This window comes from Bufo bufo, chromosome 5, assembly GCF_905171765.1.
Source record: "Bufo bufo chromosome 5, aBufBuf1.1, whole genome shotgun sequence".
NCBI classification, from domain to species: domain Eukaryota; kingdom Metazoa; phylum Chordata; class Amphibia; order Anura; family Bufonidae; genus Bufo; species Bufo bufo.
The window spans coordinates 191,566,383-191,582,676 of NC_053393.1; positions in this window are offsets into that span (position 1 = coordinate 191,566,383).

The window sequence follows — 16,294 nt, forward strand, 5'->3', positions numbered from 1 at the left end:
AAAGGGACTACATAGTCAAGATTGGCGAAGAAATGTTTTAATGACAATGAAGTAGAGGTGCTGGATTGCTCCCCACAGTCCCCAGACCTCAACCCAATCGAACACTTGTGGGAAGGGTTGAGGCAAAAGCTGCATTCACACCTAAGTGGCTCAACCAGTATGTAGCAACATTGGGAATGTTTGGAAGAGACCTGGGAACAGATTTCGGCCGAGACATGCTTGAATCTGATTGAGAGCATGCCCAGAAGGATTCAGGCAATGTTGAAAGCCAAAGGTGGATTTTCAAAGTACTAACAAAATAATAAAAATTTGAATTTTGAATCTTAGGAGCAAAACAGTAACAATGCAGTTACATGACAAGAATCTACATAAGTAATCATATGCTAAATAGTTGCAAGTCCAATTAATGTATGAGATAGCCAAGATGATTGTCTATAAAATGAAGGTAGTGTTATGTTCGAAGCTATAGTGGATGGTGAGATATGGAGCCTGAAATTCAAAAGTTCAAAATATTGTTACCCTTTTGCTCATCAGTGTAAACTGAGCAAGAAATAAGTGAAAAAAAGAGCAAACAGCAAGTGTTGCTATAGAGAAACATTTTATTGAATAGCTCAGTGGCTGTCCAACATTTTTAATTACATGCAATTACAAAAGTATTAAGAATCAGGCGCTGGTTTAAAACATGTCAAATATTTTTGTGGAATAAATCCTTTAACTCTGCTAGGACATTCAGGAACATCCTTGCAGTGTTAAGCATGGACCTCCAAAATGTTTAAAGGGATTTTAAACTGATGACCTATCCTCAGGGGACCTCGCTCATTTGTTCAAAGCTTTGGTGACTGTTGCTTCCTTTAATTTGTATGTTATCATTGTATATATATTTTATTATAGTTATTAAAGTCATGTTAAGTCTATTTTTTCCTGAATCTCCGCTCTTGCGTTAATACAGCTGGAAAAATTTTAAAAACACTGGATGTATGGGTTCAGGTTGGCAGCTACAAGCTGTGGTGTGTCCTGCGATGGAATATATTTTAAATTAAAAACTTTTTTATTTATTCTTTTTTTTTTTTTTTTTACGCTTTGAGCCACCCATAAGGTCATTCAAGACTTTTGGAGGAAATTCAAAATTACATTTTTTTTTTTAACTTCTTCTCTAACTGGGGATTACATATTAGCCCCAGTTACAGGGGAAACACACCCCTCTGAGATGTTGTACAGGGCTGTATAACCTCAGTGTAGAGCTCCTCTGGCCCAGCCCCCAGAGATCATATGGCAACTGGGACTGAAGCAGGTAGCGCCATCACCACTTCCTGATCTTTATACAAAACACCCATTGAGTGCTGTGTATAGAGCAATGGAGAAGGCAGGGACGATGAAAAGCCATCCCTGCCTTTTCTACGGGGACCCTTGCTGTCACTTACAGAGGGCTTCCTGCTCTCGCAGCAGCAGAATTAGCATGCAGCTGCGATCTCTGCAAGAACATTTAGAAAAGTCTGTGCAGAGATATTTGCCAACTGTCCAGACATATATAGTCAACAGGAAAGCAGAACGTAGTTAATGAGTATCCATGGTTTACATTTTCTATCTAATTAGATCCATAATTCTGTGCTGATTCTTTCCACAATTCTGATTATGATTCTGTCTATATATTTTTTTTTCTTATACAGAGCTTTAAATGAATTATCTTCATGCAGCCATAGAATCTAAAGATAAAATTCTGGATGTTTGGCGCTGCATCTAGAAGTTGCTAACCAAAGATAAATTTATACAGCAACAAATGAACATGAACATATTTTCTTTCGTTGTCCATTCCAATTTTTTTGCAGACCATATTCAAAACCATTAATTTCAATGGGTCCGCAAAAAAAACGGAAGTTACTCCGCGTGCATTCTGTTTCCGTATGTCCGTTCTGCAAAAAAATAAAACATATCCTATTATTGTCCGCATTACGGACAAGTAAAGTACGGTTCTATTAGGGACCAGCTGCTCCGTTCTGCAAAACACGGAATTTCATCTGTATTTTTGGCAGATCAGTTTTTGGGGAATGCAAAATACATATGGTCTGTGTGCATGAGCCCTAAAGGGAATCTGCTACCAGGAAATTCACTGATAAACCAGGCATAATGCCTTGTGTATCACATCTGATATGGCAGGTAACAGACATACGGTGCAGAGGGGAGGGAAGAGGAGTACCCTTTCACTAGGGAGAGGGAGGAGTGGTGACCCCTAACTCACCTAGCACTGGCACCTGGCTGCCCTGACGTCCCTAGATGGGCTGCGAACCCATATGCCGATCACGTGCCTCATCCCTGGTTTACGCTGAAATAAGCCCTAGGTAGTGAATAGGTTGGTGGGAGCACTAGTCCTCACCATTGACACCTAGGGTAACAACAGGGAAAGGACAAACAACACATACACCACAAACAATCCCCAAAGGGAGACAACAAACAGGAGTGAACCGGAGATCCAACAGCGCGAGTTCTGACATCTCTACAGCAACTCCAACTCCACCAGAGGTCAGAATAGAAGATCTGGAAAGTCTATATCTGACAACAAGGGAAGCAGAAAGGGAGAATATATAGTGGGGAAATTAGTGGAACCAATACTTAAGAAGAGGATTGTGGAACATCCCATGGATTGAAAGATGAAAAACAGCATGGGTTTACTTTAGGGAGATCATGCCAAACGAATCTTATAGATTTTTTTAAATGGGTGACTAAAATAATAGATGGTGGAGGTGCAGTAGACATCGCTTATCTAGACTTTAGTAAGGCTTTTGATACTGTCCCACATAGAAGGCTTATCAATAAAGTCTTTGGGCTTGGACTCCCATATTGTTGAATGGATTAGGCAGTGGCTGAGGGACAGACAACAGAGGGTTGTAGTCAATGGAGTATATTCAGACCATGGTCTTGTTACCAGTGGGGTACCTCAGGGATCTGTTCTGGGACCCATATTGTTTAATATCTTTATCAGCAAAATTGCAGAAGGCCTCGATGGTAAGGTGTGTCTTTTTGCTGATGACACAAAGATTTGTAACAGGGTTGATGTTCCTGGAGGGATACACCAAATGGGAAAGGATTTAGGAAAACTAGAGGAATGGTCAAAAATCTGGCAACTAAAATTTGATGTTGATAAGTGCAATATAATGCATCTGGGGCGTAAAAACCCAAGAGCAGAATATACAATCAGTGATACAGTCCTAACCTCAGTATCTGAGGAAAGTGATTTAGGGGTCATTATTTCAGAAGACTTAAAGGTAGGCAGACAATGTCATAGAGCAGCAGGAAATGCTAGCAGAATGCTTGGGTGTATAGGAAGAGGCATTACCAGTAGAAAGAGGGAGGTGCTCATGCCGCTCTACAGAGCACTAGTGAGACCTCATTTGGAGTATTGTGCTCAGTACTGGAGACCATATCTCCAGAAGGATATTGATACTTTGGAGAGAGTTCAGAGAAGAGCTACTAAACTAGTACATGGATTGCAGGATAAAACTTACCAGGAAAGATTAAAGGACCTTAACATGTATAGCTTGGAAGAAAGACAAGACAGAGGGGATATAATAGAAACTTTTAAATACATAAAGGGAATCAACAAGAAAAAAGAGGAGAGAATATTTAAAAGAAGAAAAACTGCTACAAGAGGACATAGTTTTAAATTAGAGGGGCAAAGGTTTAAAAGTAATATCAGTAATAACAGTGAAGGAGTTTAAGCATGCATGGGATAGGCATATGGCCATCCTTCATGTAAGATAGGGCCAAGGGCTATTCATAGTATTCAGTATATTGGGCAGACTAGATGGGCCAAATGGTTCTTATCTGCTGGCACATTCTATGTTTCTATATAGTATCTGTGAGTGGCTGACAGAGAACAGCTGAAAGGAAAAGCTACAGATTCCTAAATGGGACAAAAAGGATCTCAAACCTAAGCAGGAAAACCTGGCACTCATAATGCTGATGTGCTGAATAGTATTGGGCGCGAATATTCAAAAAGCAAATATTAATCGCAGATATCGGCACTTTAAGAATTTGCGAATATTTAGAATATAGTGATATATATTCGTAATTTCGAATATTCTAGATTTTTTGTTTCATCAGTAACCTCCTTTCTTGCTTATGGGCCAATGAGAAGGCTGCAATGTCTTTGTCTGAGCTTCGCAACATCACTAGAAACCAAAAGGAAAGTTGCCTACCCCCTACTATATAAGAACTTCCTCAGCAGCCCTTGTATGCAGTATTTTGCAGATCTGAGAGAGACAGCAGTGTTATTGCTGTGCTCTCTGCTTTCCTGTGTCATTACATTAGATAGTAAGTTAGTTAGTTTATATATATAATACAGATAGTTAGTGGGAGATAGTCAGTGTAGGTTAGAAAGTGATATAGTGTTGCTGTCCATACATGCTACATACAGGTTTCAAATCGAAACGCGCGTCGGGGTGTGCAGTCTTCCTGTGGACTTACCATCATTTTATACACGGTATGTGACCTCATTCCTGTTCATTTATTCACCTGCTAAACTTCTGCGGTTGTCTTGTGTTTTTTGATCAAACACTTACCAAGTGTTTTCTCTTACAAATTGTTATGTGATTTGCACATGCACTTTATTCATCCGCTTAGACCACTTGAATAGGTATATATATATATGTGTTTAGGGACCCACATTGAAGGGTTATTTCTCCTCTCCTTTGCTTAGATATAAGCTTGCACTTGCACTTTATATTTGACGAGATCATGTATACTCCCATCAATAGTGGGCATCCCTTCAACATATATTTTACATGGTAACTTTGCCTTATTTAGATATATCCCTACCCGGGTCACTTCTGTCTTTTTACCATTTTTGTACTCTACCAGCTCTCCCAGGATTGTGCTGCACTTCGTGCATTTGTCTGTCATCTCCATGTATGCTTTTAATTATGTACCCAATAAAACAATATTTTTATAGTTCATCAGCTTTCAGTGCTCTTTTGTAGGTTTTCTATTAGTTTCTGAGTTAAGCTCTTTTGAGGGGCCTTTACTGCGGCTTTACGCCATTCTCTTTGTGTAATCTACTTCTGTACTAATACATAGTGCTGTACCTACGGTATGTATGCTACATACATACATACATAGTGCTGTGATGTCACGAGTTCACAACAATACTTAGTGCACCAATCACGAATAGGTAGTTAGACCTGTTAAAATTTTAAGTTTAACGTATTGCACCAAAATATTCGCATCATTTGTTCTTATTTCGCAATCGCAAATATATTGGAGGACTCTCTCTGCATATAAAGCTATTGTAATGTTCTGCCGTGCCAACCATTATCTCCAGTCTCAGGAAACTTCTAGCAGCTTAAAAAATGCAGCTATAGTGACCCACGCCTGTATTTTGCGCGCATTACGCGAATATTACATTGCCGATTTTTCGCAATCAAGAAAATAATCTCGAATTCGCGAAAATATGACAAATATTCTACCAAATATTCGCAAAATATTGCGAATTAAAATATTGCCTCTGCCGCGCATCACTAGTGCTGAACAGACATCCAATGGCCACCACTACACTACCTGTACATCATATTGCATGAGGGGATGTATGGAGCAGGCCTCTGCAGTGGGCCTGCTCCATACATGGTGGGTACCGGCTGTTTCATGCCACTAATCGCGGCACCTATAATTGAAGGCAGAGGGATGTGGCTCCCTCTGCCTTCTGATCGGAGCCCCCGCAGTGAAATCATGGGGCTCCGATCGGTTGCCATGGAAGCATGGATGCTGCTGAATCAATACAGTCCTGTCATGGCAATCTCCATACTTAGCAATGCATGAGGCATAGCTCATAATGGAGAGAGCAATAATCCTATTCACTTTAATAGAGATCTATTAGGGTGAATATGAGAGGAGATCAAAAGATTTCATGTACTAGCATCGTATGGGGGCTAATACTGATTTTGAGCAATAACCAGGTGTGGCTCTAAACACAGAACAGATGCAGATTTTTTTCACTGATGGAAATCACTTACCAAAACACTGATGTGAAAATGAGGCTTTATTGTTTTATTCATGTTTTATTTATTTATCTTCATTTTTTATTATTGTTGATCGAGCAGGTTGAACACCTCGGGATGCTTGGGTGCTCTTCCGAGCACACGAGCACAATGGAAGTCAATGAGAGAACCCGAGCATTAAACCAGGCACCCCCTGCTCTGAAGAGGGGAGGGTGTCTGGTTCATAGGAAAAGGTCAGAAATTGATGGAAAGGATGTCTGGATGCATCTTGGACTCCCAGGTCGATGCTGGGAATGATGTTGTCCGAGTAATACGCCACTTTTATAGACTGAAAATAATACGCACAAAATTGAAGATAAAATCTATTTTAGAGGAAAAATTGTTAGGAAACATTCTTTCCTGTATATTTACTTGTATATAAAGTGCAAGTGCTGCCAAAAATTACAAGGAAGAGGCACTCTGATACAACCTGTATATCACATAATAGAGGGCCTCATTCACATTGTGGTACAATTGTTCAGGCAGTGGGACTCCTACACTCATAAAGCCTATGCACTAAGTGAAAGGGCTTCCAACAATTTCAAGGAACACACATAAAGGAGGGCATCATACACCCTTGAAAAATTAAACATTAATTAAACATTAGGAGCAAGGGCCTGTTGGTGACCCAGTAAAACATTAGGGGTGAGGGTCTGCTGCAGAGCTGACTATCTAAAACATTAAGGGCGAGTGCCTGCTGCTGATCTGAGCATCGAAAAAATTATGAATGAGTGCCTGCTGCTGAGCTGACCATTGAAAAAATCATGGGCGAGTGCCTGATGGTGAGCTGACCCTGTAAAACATTATTGTTGAGGGCCTGCTGGTGAGCTGACCCTCAAAAACCTTATATGTGAGGACCTGCTGGTGAGCTGACCCTCTAAAAGATTGTAGGTGAGGGCCTGCTGGTGAACTTACCCTGTAAAACATTATTGTGTAGGGAATTCTGGTGAGCTGACCCTCAAAAACATCATATGCAAGGGCCTGCTGATGAGCTGACCCTCTAAATGATTATAGGTGAGGGCATGCTGGTGAGATGACCCTGTAAAACTTTATGGTTGAGGGCCTGCAGGTGAGCTGACCCTCAAAAACATTATATGAGAAGGCTTGCTGGTGAGCTGACCCTGTAAAACATTATGGTTGAGGGCCTGCTGTTGAGCTGACCCTCAAAAACATTATATGCAAGGGGCTGCAGGTGAGCTGACCCTCTAAAAGATTACATGTGAGGGCCTGCAGGAGAGCTGACCCTCTAAAAGATTTTAGGTGAAGGCCTGCTGGTGAGCTGACCCTCTAAAACATTATATGTGAGGGCCTGCAGGTGAGATGACCCTCTAAAAGACTGTAGATGAGGGCCTGCTGGTGAGTTGACCCTCTAAAACATTATATGCGAGGGCCTGCAGGGGAGCTGACCCTCTACAACATTAGGAGTGAGGGCAGACTAATAACCATGTTGATATGATGTAAGAGGAGGAGAAAGAGAAAAGGAAGAATGAACCATATACCCTTTTTTGTGGTGGAAGGGGTGCATAGGAATTCAACGTATTCAGTACATTATAAAAAACACATTTAAAGTGCATTTATGTTCAGCTGCTTTCCCCTGGTGGAGTAGAGAACTCATGGGCAATCCAGGCCTTGTTCATTTTTATAAGAGTCAACCTGTCAGCATTTTCAGTTGACAGGCGGATGCGCTTATCGGTTATTATGCCCCCAGCAGCACTAAATACCCGCTCTGAAAAAATGCTGGCGTCAGTGCAGGCCAGCACCTCCAAGGTGTAGAGCGCCAGTTCGTGCCCAGTGTCCAGCTTGGAAACCCAGTAGTTGTAAGGCACAAAGGGATCATTGAGGACGCTGACACGGTCTTCTATGTATTCCTTCACCATCTCCCAAATTTTTCAGTCCTTGTTACACTAGGCCGCGCATCAGGGTGAGGGTGCTGGCAGGGTGTCATGAAACTTTTCCAGGCTTTGGAGAGTGTTACCCTGCCTCTGTTGGAACTGCTGTGTGTTCCCCTCGTCTCCCCTCCTCGGTTGCCCAAGGAACTACGTACTTTGTCGCCAGCGTAGTCAGCTGGAAATTTTTGGAGCAATTTTTCCACAAGGACCTTCTGGTATTGTACCATTTTGCTCGTCATCTCCACCACAGGAATGAGAGATGAGAAGTTCTCTTTGTAGCGGGGGTCGAGAAGGGTGAACAACCAATAATCAGTGTTGTCCAAAATGCGTAAAATGCATGGGTGACGGGAAAGGCAGCCAAACATAAAGTCAACCATGTGTGCCAGAGTCCCAACAGGCAAGACTTCGCTCACATCATCAGGAGGATGACTCTCAATCTCCTCATCCTCTTCCTCCTCTTCTGCCCATCCATGCCCACTCCTCGTTTGTAAATAGCGGAAGCTGACTGGACAGGCGATGACCATGTTGCAGCTGGTATTCCACTACTGCCCTCTGCTGCTCACAAAGCCTTGCAAACATGTGAAATGTGGAGTTTCAGCGTGTGCTCACGTCGCACAACAGTCGGTGAGCTGGAAATTGTAAGCGCTTCTACAGCGTTGATAGACCGGCCGAAACTGTCTATGACTTGCGGAAATGGGCACACGTGGCGCACCTTCACCAGTAGCTCAGGCAAATTGGGGTAGGTTTTGAGAAGCCGCTGAACCACTAAGTTGAAGATGTGGGTAGGTTTTGAGAAGCCGCTGAACCACTAAGTTGAAGACGTGGGCTAGGCGTGGGATGTGTGTGAGCTTGCCGAGCTCCAAAGCCGCCACCAAGTTACGGCCATTATCAGACACAACCATGCCTGGTTCTAGGTTGAATGGCGAGAGCCATAGCTCAGTCTGGTCTCTTATCCCCTGCCACAACTCTGCGGCGGTGTGCTGTTTGTCCCCTAAGCATATCAGCTTCAGCACGGCCTGTTGCCGCTTCCCCACTGCAGTGCTATACTGCTTCCAACTACCGACGGATGACTGACTGGTGCTGCACGCGGATAATTCGGAGGTGGAAGTGGAGGAGGAGAAGTGGGGGTTGGAGCCACTAACGTAGGTGCTGGTGGAATCCCTGATAGACGTAGGGCCCGCAATCCTTGGCGTTGGTAGCACCTGTGCCATCCCAGGGTACGACTCATTCCCAGCCTCCACAACGTTCACCCAATGTGCCGTCAGGGAAATGTACCGTCCCTGGCCGAATGCACTTGTCCATGTGTCAGTGGTTAAGTGGACCTTCTCAGTAACTGCCTTGGTCAGGGCACGGGTGATGTTACGGGACACATGCTGGTGTAAGGCGGGCAGGGCACACCGTGAAAAATAGTGGCGGCTGGGGACTGCATAATGAGGGACGGCCGCTGATATCAGGCTGCAGAAGGCCTCAGTGTCCACAAGCCTAAATGGCAACATTTCCAGGGCAGTAATTTGGAAAGTTGCGCATTTAGTGCTATGGCCTGTGGGTGGGTGGGTATTTGCGCTTGCGTTCAATCGCCTGGGGTAAGGACATTTGTACACTGTGTTGGGACACGGAAGTGGATGTGGTTGCTAATGGTGCTTGCGAAGGTCCAGGTGCAGAGCGGGAGGCATCCGGGCCTGCGCCTTTGACAGGGGATTGGCCAGCACGTAACACAGGGGAAGAGGAGGCAGTGGTGTTACCCACAGACAGAGATTGTAGACCCAGGCTTTCGGCCCACCTATTAAGGTGCTATGATGCCATGTGGCGGATCATGCTGGTGGTGGTGAGGTTGCTAGTGTTCATGCCCCTGCTAAGTTTTTGATGGCACAGGTTGCAAATTACAATTCTTTTGTCGTCCGCACTTTCCTCAAAATGGCGGCAGACTGCGGAACACCTACCCCTTGGCAAGGGAGATTTCTGCAAGGGTGTGCTCTGGGGAACAGTTGCGGACCTGTGTGGTGTGCCCCACCTTCTCCCTTTTGCCACCCCACTGCCTCTTCCAGGCCCAAATGAAGGAATAGCGCTGAAAAGAGCTCTTCGGAATATCCGAGTGTGGGATCACTTGTTTGACACACACATGGTGGGAGGAAGGAGGATCAGGGTTAGGATTGTGTTGACCAGACTCTCGGCTACTGAGACTGAACTTGGTGGTAGACAGGGTGGTGCTTAAACGACTGGAAGCATTATCTGCTGCAATCCAACCGACCACCTGGTCGCACTGGTCTGACTTCGAGAGCGTTGTCCTGCGCCGCCCTGCAAACTGGGACATGAAGCTAGGTATCGTGGATGATTGTTTTTCTTGTGCTTTGGCAGCAGGCACAGTTTCAACGCGCCCAGGGGCACAGCCTCTGCGTGCACCATCAGCATCATGGCCACTTCACCGTCCCTTACTGCTCGCCTTCTTCATATTTAATATTATATATGTTTGAAAGTATGTCACACGTACAGTAGCGTAGGATTTGTAAGAATATGCGCAAAAAAATTAAAGGTATTTGGGATGTGGAAATGTCACACAGGAAATATACCCCAGATAATGTAGCTGATGTCAGCAGCTGCTAATAAAATATTACAGGGAATGTCGCAACAATTTGGGATGTGGAAACATTAAACAGGAGAAATACCGCAGATAATGTCGCTGATGTCAGCAGCGGCTAATATAAAATTACAGGGAATGTCACAGGTATTTGGGATGTGGAAACCTTACGCAGGAGAAATACCGCAGATAATTTCGCTGATCTCAGCAGCAGCTAATATAAAATTACAGGGAATGTCACAGGTATTTTGGATGTTGAAACGTTACACAGGAGAAATACTGCTGATAATGTCGCTGATGTCAGTAGCGGCTAATATAAAATTACAGGGAATGTCACAAGTCGACCAGTGTCGGACTGGGCTACCTAGGGCCCACTAGTGTAACTGATTCTGGGGGCCCACTTTAGGGCTCCTGCACACAAACGTATTTTTTTTCCGCGTCCGTACCTTTTTTTTTTTTTTTGTGTGGCCTGTATGTTAAACCATTCACTTCAATGGGGCCGCAAAAAACGCAAAACTATAGAAGGTGTCCTATTGTCGGCATTGCAGACAAGGATAGGACTGTTCTATTAGAGGCCAGCTGTTCTGTTCCGCATAATGTGGAATGCACACACCCAGTATCTATGTTTTGCAGATCCGCAATCATGTTCATGAACCCTTACAATAATAACATAAATATTAAAGATGAAGTATGATGATAGACACTCAAAGCAAAATGCACAAACATACATGTGGCAGAATTTAGTCTACTTTCACACTTGCAGTACCAGGCTCTGGCAGGATGTTACGGCGGGGGAACAGCCTGCGACATCCTTGCTAACGCTAGCCCACCATGCCACCGGAAGTCCGCTGTAGATTTTGTCTGTCTACCGTGCTGCGGCGGGACCTCACATTATAGTGAATGGGGCCGGAGCGGACCTCTGTCAGCACGGTGGGCTAGCGTAAGCACGGATCTGGCAGGCTGTTCCCCCACTGGAATAGCCTGCCGGACCCTGCTACCGCAAGCGTGAAAGTAGCCTTACACATATATGGATACCCTGCTCTTAAATCATTTAGAAACAAGACACATGCAGTTCCTATCACACATAGGACATTTAGAAAATTTTTTGCCTAACCCTATTAAGTGTAGCACACTTAAAGGGGTTGTCTCACTTCAACAAATGGCATTTATTATGTAGAGAAAGTTAATACAAGGCCCTTACTAATGTATTCTGATTCTCCGTATTGTTTGTTTTCCATCACATTATAGACTGCTCGTATCCGTGGTTTTGACCACTCTGCAATCCTGCAGTGGTGGCAGTGCTTGAACACTATAGGTAAAGATGTTGGCCTATGCACACTTCCAGCCTTTCCTTGCCAGCCTTGTATTAACTTTCTCTACATGATAAATGTCATTTACTGAAGTGAGACAACCCCTTTAACCCCTTTAAGCATAAATGTCTGGCATGACATTTTTCAAAACCTTAACCTCCTCAGATTGCATATAATCTACAGTATATTTAAAAGGGTTCTCCTACCATAATGACCTATCGCCTATCTACTGGATAGGTGATATATATCAGATTGCTGGGGGTCTGACTGCTGGAACACCCACTGATCATAAAAAAAGGGGTCCTGAGACATTCAATTACATTACCGCCTATCTATGTACACAAGGGTTTAAAGGTGTTGTCTCACTTCAGTAAGTGGCATTTATCATATAGAGAAAGTTAATATGAACAACTTACTAATATACTATTATTATCCATATTTCTTCCTTTGCTGTCTGGATTCATTTTTCCATCACTTTATACACTGCTTGTTTCCATGGTTACAGACCACACTCCAATCTATCAGTGGTGGTCATACTTGCACACTATAGGCAAAAGCGTCATCCTCTCTGGTGGCCGGGACCATGGGAGCACACATGGGCTAGTGCTTTATCCTATAGTGTGCAAGCATGACCATCACTAATGGATTGCAGGGTGGTTGTAGCCATGGAAACGAGCAGTGTATAATGTGATGGAGAAAATGAATCCAGCCAGCAAAGGAAGCAATATGGATAATAACAATATATTAGTAAGTGGCTTGTATTAACCTTCTCTACATGATAAATCCAACTTACTGAAGTGAGACAGCCCCTTTAACCACTTCAGCCCCCCTAGCTTAAACACCCTTAATAACCAGGCCACTTTTTACACTTCTGCACTACACTACTTTCACCGTTTATTGCTCGGTCATGCAACTTACCACCCAAATGAATTTTACCTCCTTTTCTTCTCACTAATAGAGCTTTCATTTGGTGGTATTTCATTGCTGCTGACATTTTTACTTTTTTTGTTATTAATCGAAATTTAACTATTTTTTTGCAAAAAAATGACATTTTTCACTTTCAGTTGTAAAATTTTGCAAAAAAAACAACATCCATATATAATTTTTTTCTCTAAATTTATTGTTCTACATGTCTTTGATAAAAAAAAATGTTTGGGTAAAAAAAAAATGGTTTGGGTAAAAGTTATAGCGTTTACAAACTATGGTACAAAAATGTGAATTTCCGCTTTTTGAAGCAGCTCTGACTTTCTGAGCACCTGTCATGTTTCCTGAGGTTCTACAATGGCAAGACAGTACAAACACCCCACAAATGACCCCATTTCGGAAAGTAGAGACCCTAAGGTATTCGCTGATGGGCATAGTGAGTTCATAGAACTTTTTATTTTTTGTCACAAGTTAGCGGAAAATGATGATTTTTATTTTTTATTTTTTTCTTACAAAGTCTCATATTCCACTAACTTGTGACAAAAAAATTAAAACTTCCATGAACTCACTATGCCCATCACGAAATACCTTGGGGTGTCTTCTTTCCAAAATGGGGTCACTTGTGGGGTAGTTATACTGCCCTGGCATTCTTGGGGCCCTAATGTGTGGTAAGTAGTTTGAAATCAAAATCTGTAAAAAATGGCCGGTGAAATCCGAAAGGTGCTCTTTGGAATGTGGGCCCCTTTGCCCACCTAGGCTGCAAAAAAGTGTCACACATCTGGTATTGCCGTACTCAGGAGAAGTTGGGCAATGTGTTTTGGGGTGTCATTTTACATATACCCATGCTGGGTGAGAGAAATATCTTGGCAAAAGACAACTTTTATCATTTTTTATACAAAGTTGGCATTTGACCAAGATATTTATCTCACCCAGCATGGGTATATGTAAAATGACACCCCAAAACACATTGCCTAACCTCTCCTGAGTATGGCAATACCAGATGTGTGACACTTTTTTGCAGCCTAGGCGGGCAAAGGGGCCCACATTCCAAAGAGCACCTTTCGGATTTCACCGGCCATTTTTTGCAGATTTTGATTTCAAACTACTTACCACACATTAGGGCCCCTAGAATGCCAGGGCAGTATAACTACCCCACAAGTGACCCTATTTTAGAAAGAATACACCCCAAGGTATTTCGTGATGGGTATAGTGAGTTCATGGAAGTTTTTATTTTTTGTCACAAGTTAGGGGGGTGATCAATGACAGGGGGGTGATCAGGGAGTCTATATGGGGTGATCACCCCCCTGTCATTGATCACCCCCCTGTAAGGCTCCATTCAGACGCCCGTATGTGTTTTGCGGATCCGATCCATGTATCCGTGGATCCGTAAAAAACATACGGATGTCTGAATGGAGCCTTACAGAGGGGTGATCAATGACAGGGGGGTGATTAATGACAGGGGGGTGATCAGGGAGTCTATATGGGGTGATCACCCCCTGTCATTGATCACCCCCCTGTAAGGCTCCATTCAGACGTCCGTATGTGTTTTGCGGATCCGATCCATGTATCTGTGATCTGTAAAAAACAAACGGACGTCTGAATGGAGCCTTACAGGGGGGTGAGCAATGACAGGGGGGTGATCAATGACAGGGGGGTGATCAGGGAGTCTATATGGGGTGATCACCCCCCTGTCATTGATCACCCCCCTGTAAGGCTCCATTCAGATGTCCGTATGTGTTTTGCGGATCCGATCCATGTATCCGTGGATCCGTAAAAAACATACGGACGTATGAATGGAGCCTTACAGGGGGGTGAGCAATCACAGGGGGGTGATCAATGACAGGGAATTGATCAGGGAGTCTATATGGGGTGATCACCCCCCTGTAAGGCTCTATTCAGACGTCCGTATGTGTTTTGCGGATCCGATCCATGTATCCGTGGATACATAAAAAACATTTGGCCGTCTGAATGGAGCCTTACAGGGGGGTGATCAATGACAGGGGGGTGATCAATGACAGGGGGGGTGATCAGGGAGTCTATATGGGGTGATCACCCTCCTGTTATTGATCACCCCCCTGTAAGGCTCCATTCAGACGTCCGTATGTGTTTTGCGGATCCGATTCATGTATCCGTGGATCCGTAAAAAACATACGGACCTCTGAATGGAGCCAGCCTTACAAGGGGGTGATCAATGACAGGGGGGTGATCAGGGAGTTTATATGGGGTGATCACCCCCCTGTAAGGCTCCATTCAGACGTCCGTATGTGTTTTGCGGATCCGATCCATGTATCCGTGGATCCGTAAAAAACATACGGACGTCTGAATAGAGCCTTACAAGGGGGTGATCAATGACAGGGGAGTGATCAATGACAGGGGGGTGATCAGGGAGTCTATATGGGGTGATCAGGGGTTAATAAGGGGTTAATAAGTGACAGGGGGGGTGTAGTGTAGTGGTGTTTGGTGCTACTTATTACTGAGCTGCCTGTGTCCTCTGGTGGTCGATCCAAGCAAAGGGGACCACCAGAGGACCAGGTAGCAGGTATATTAGACGCTGTTATCAAAACAGCGTCTAATATACCTGTTAGGGGTTAAAAAAATTGCATCTCCAGCCTGCCAGCGAACGATCGCCGCTGGCAGGCTAGAGATCCACTCGCTTACCTTCCGATCCTGTGAACGCGCGCTCCTGTGTGCGCGCGTTCACAGGAAATCTCGCGCCACGCGAGATGACGCGTAGATGCGTGACTCTGTGCAGAGCTGCCGCCTCCGGAACGCGATCCTGCGTTAGGCGGTCCAGAGGCGGTTAAGACCACGTACCTTGATCATGGGGGTCCCAGCAGTCAGACCCCCACCATTCAGACACTTATCACCTGTTGTGTCATAGCTGTTTCACCTTTTCACATTCCCTATCCTTAAAGGTTTTCTTTGGGTGAAAAAATAAATAAATAAATAAAAATAAAAAAATCTGGCCCAAAATATGTGTCAAACTAAAATAGAAATGCTCTCCTGTTAAAGAACATGTGTTCTCTTTTCTAGTTATCCTCTATACACAGGATCTGGGATAACTAAGTGATCCATGGGGGTCTAAACGCTAGAGCCCCCACTGATCCTCCTTCTTGACTGAGTGGCAGGTCGAGCATATGCCCTGCCTCTCCATCCATTCTCTATGGGGTCGCTGGAGATGGTGGAGTACAGTGCTGGCTAATTCCAGTGTTCCCAAAGAGAATGAATGGAGCAGCAGGGCGTATGTGTAGCCTGTCACACCATAAAAAGGCGGAACAGGACCCATTCCTGGGATCATTGTGGATTGCAGAATCAGACCCCACTATTCATACAGTTATGACATATGGTGTGGAGAGGATAACTTGAAAACCTGCAACCACTCCCCTACCAGTAACTCTTTAAATGGCAGCAGTAATGCCTGTAAATATGGAATATCATTACTGCCGCCATGTAAACCATACTGTCACGGCCATGGCTATGACCGTGACTCCTGAACCGCATGCGGTTGTCAGCGGTTTAGTTTGGTTGTCAATCACAGGTGAGGGCTGTGGTATTTGCCTCACCTGTGGT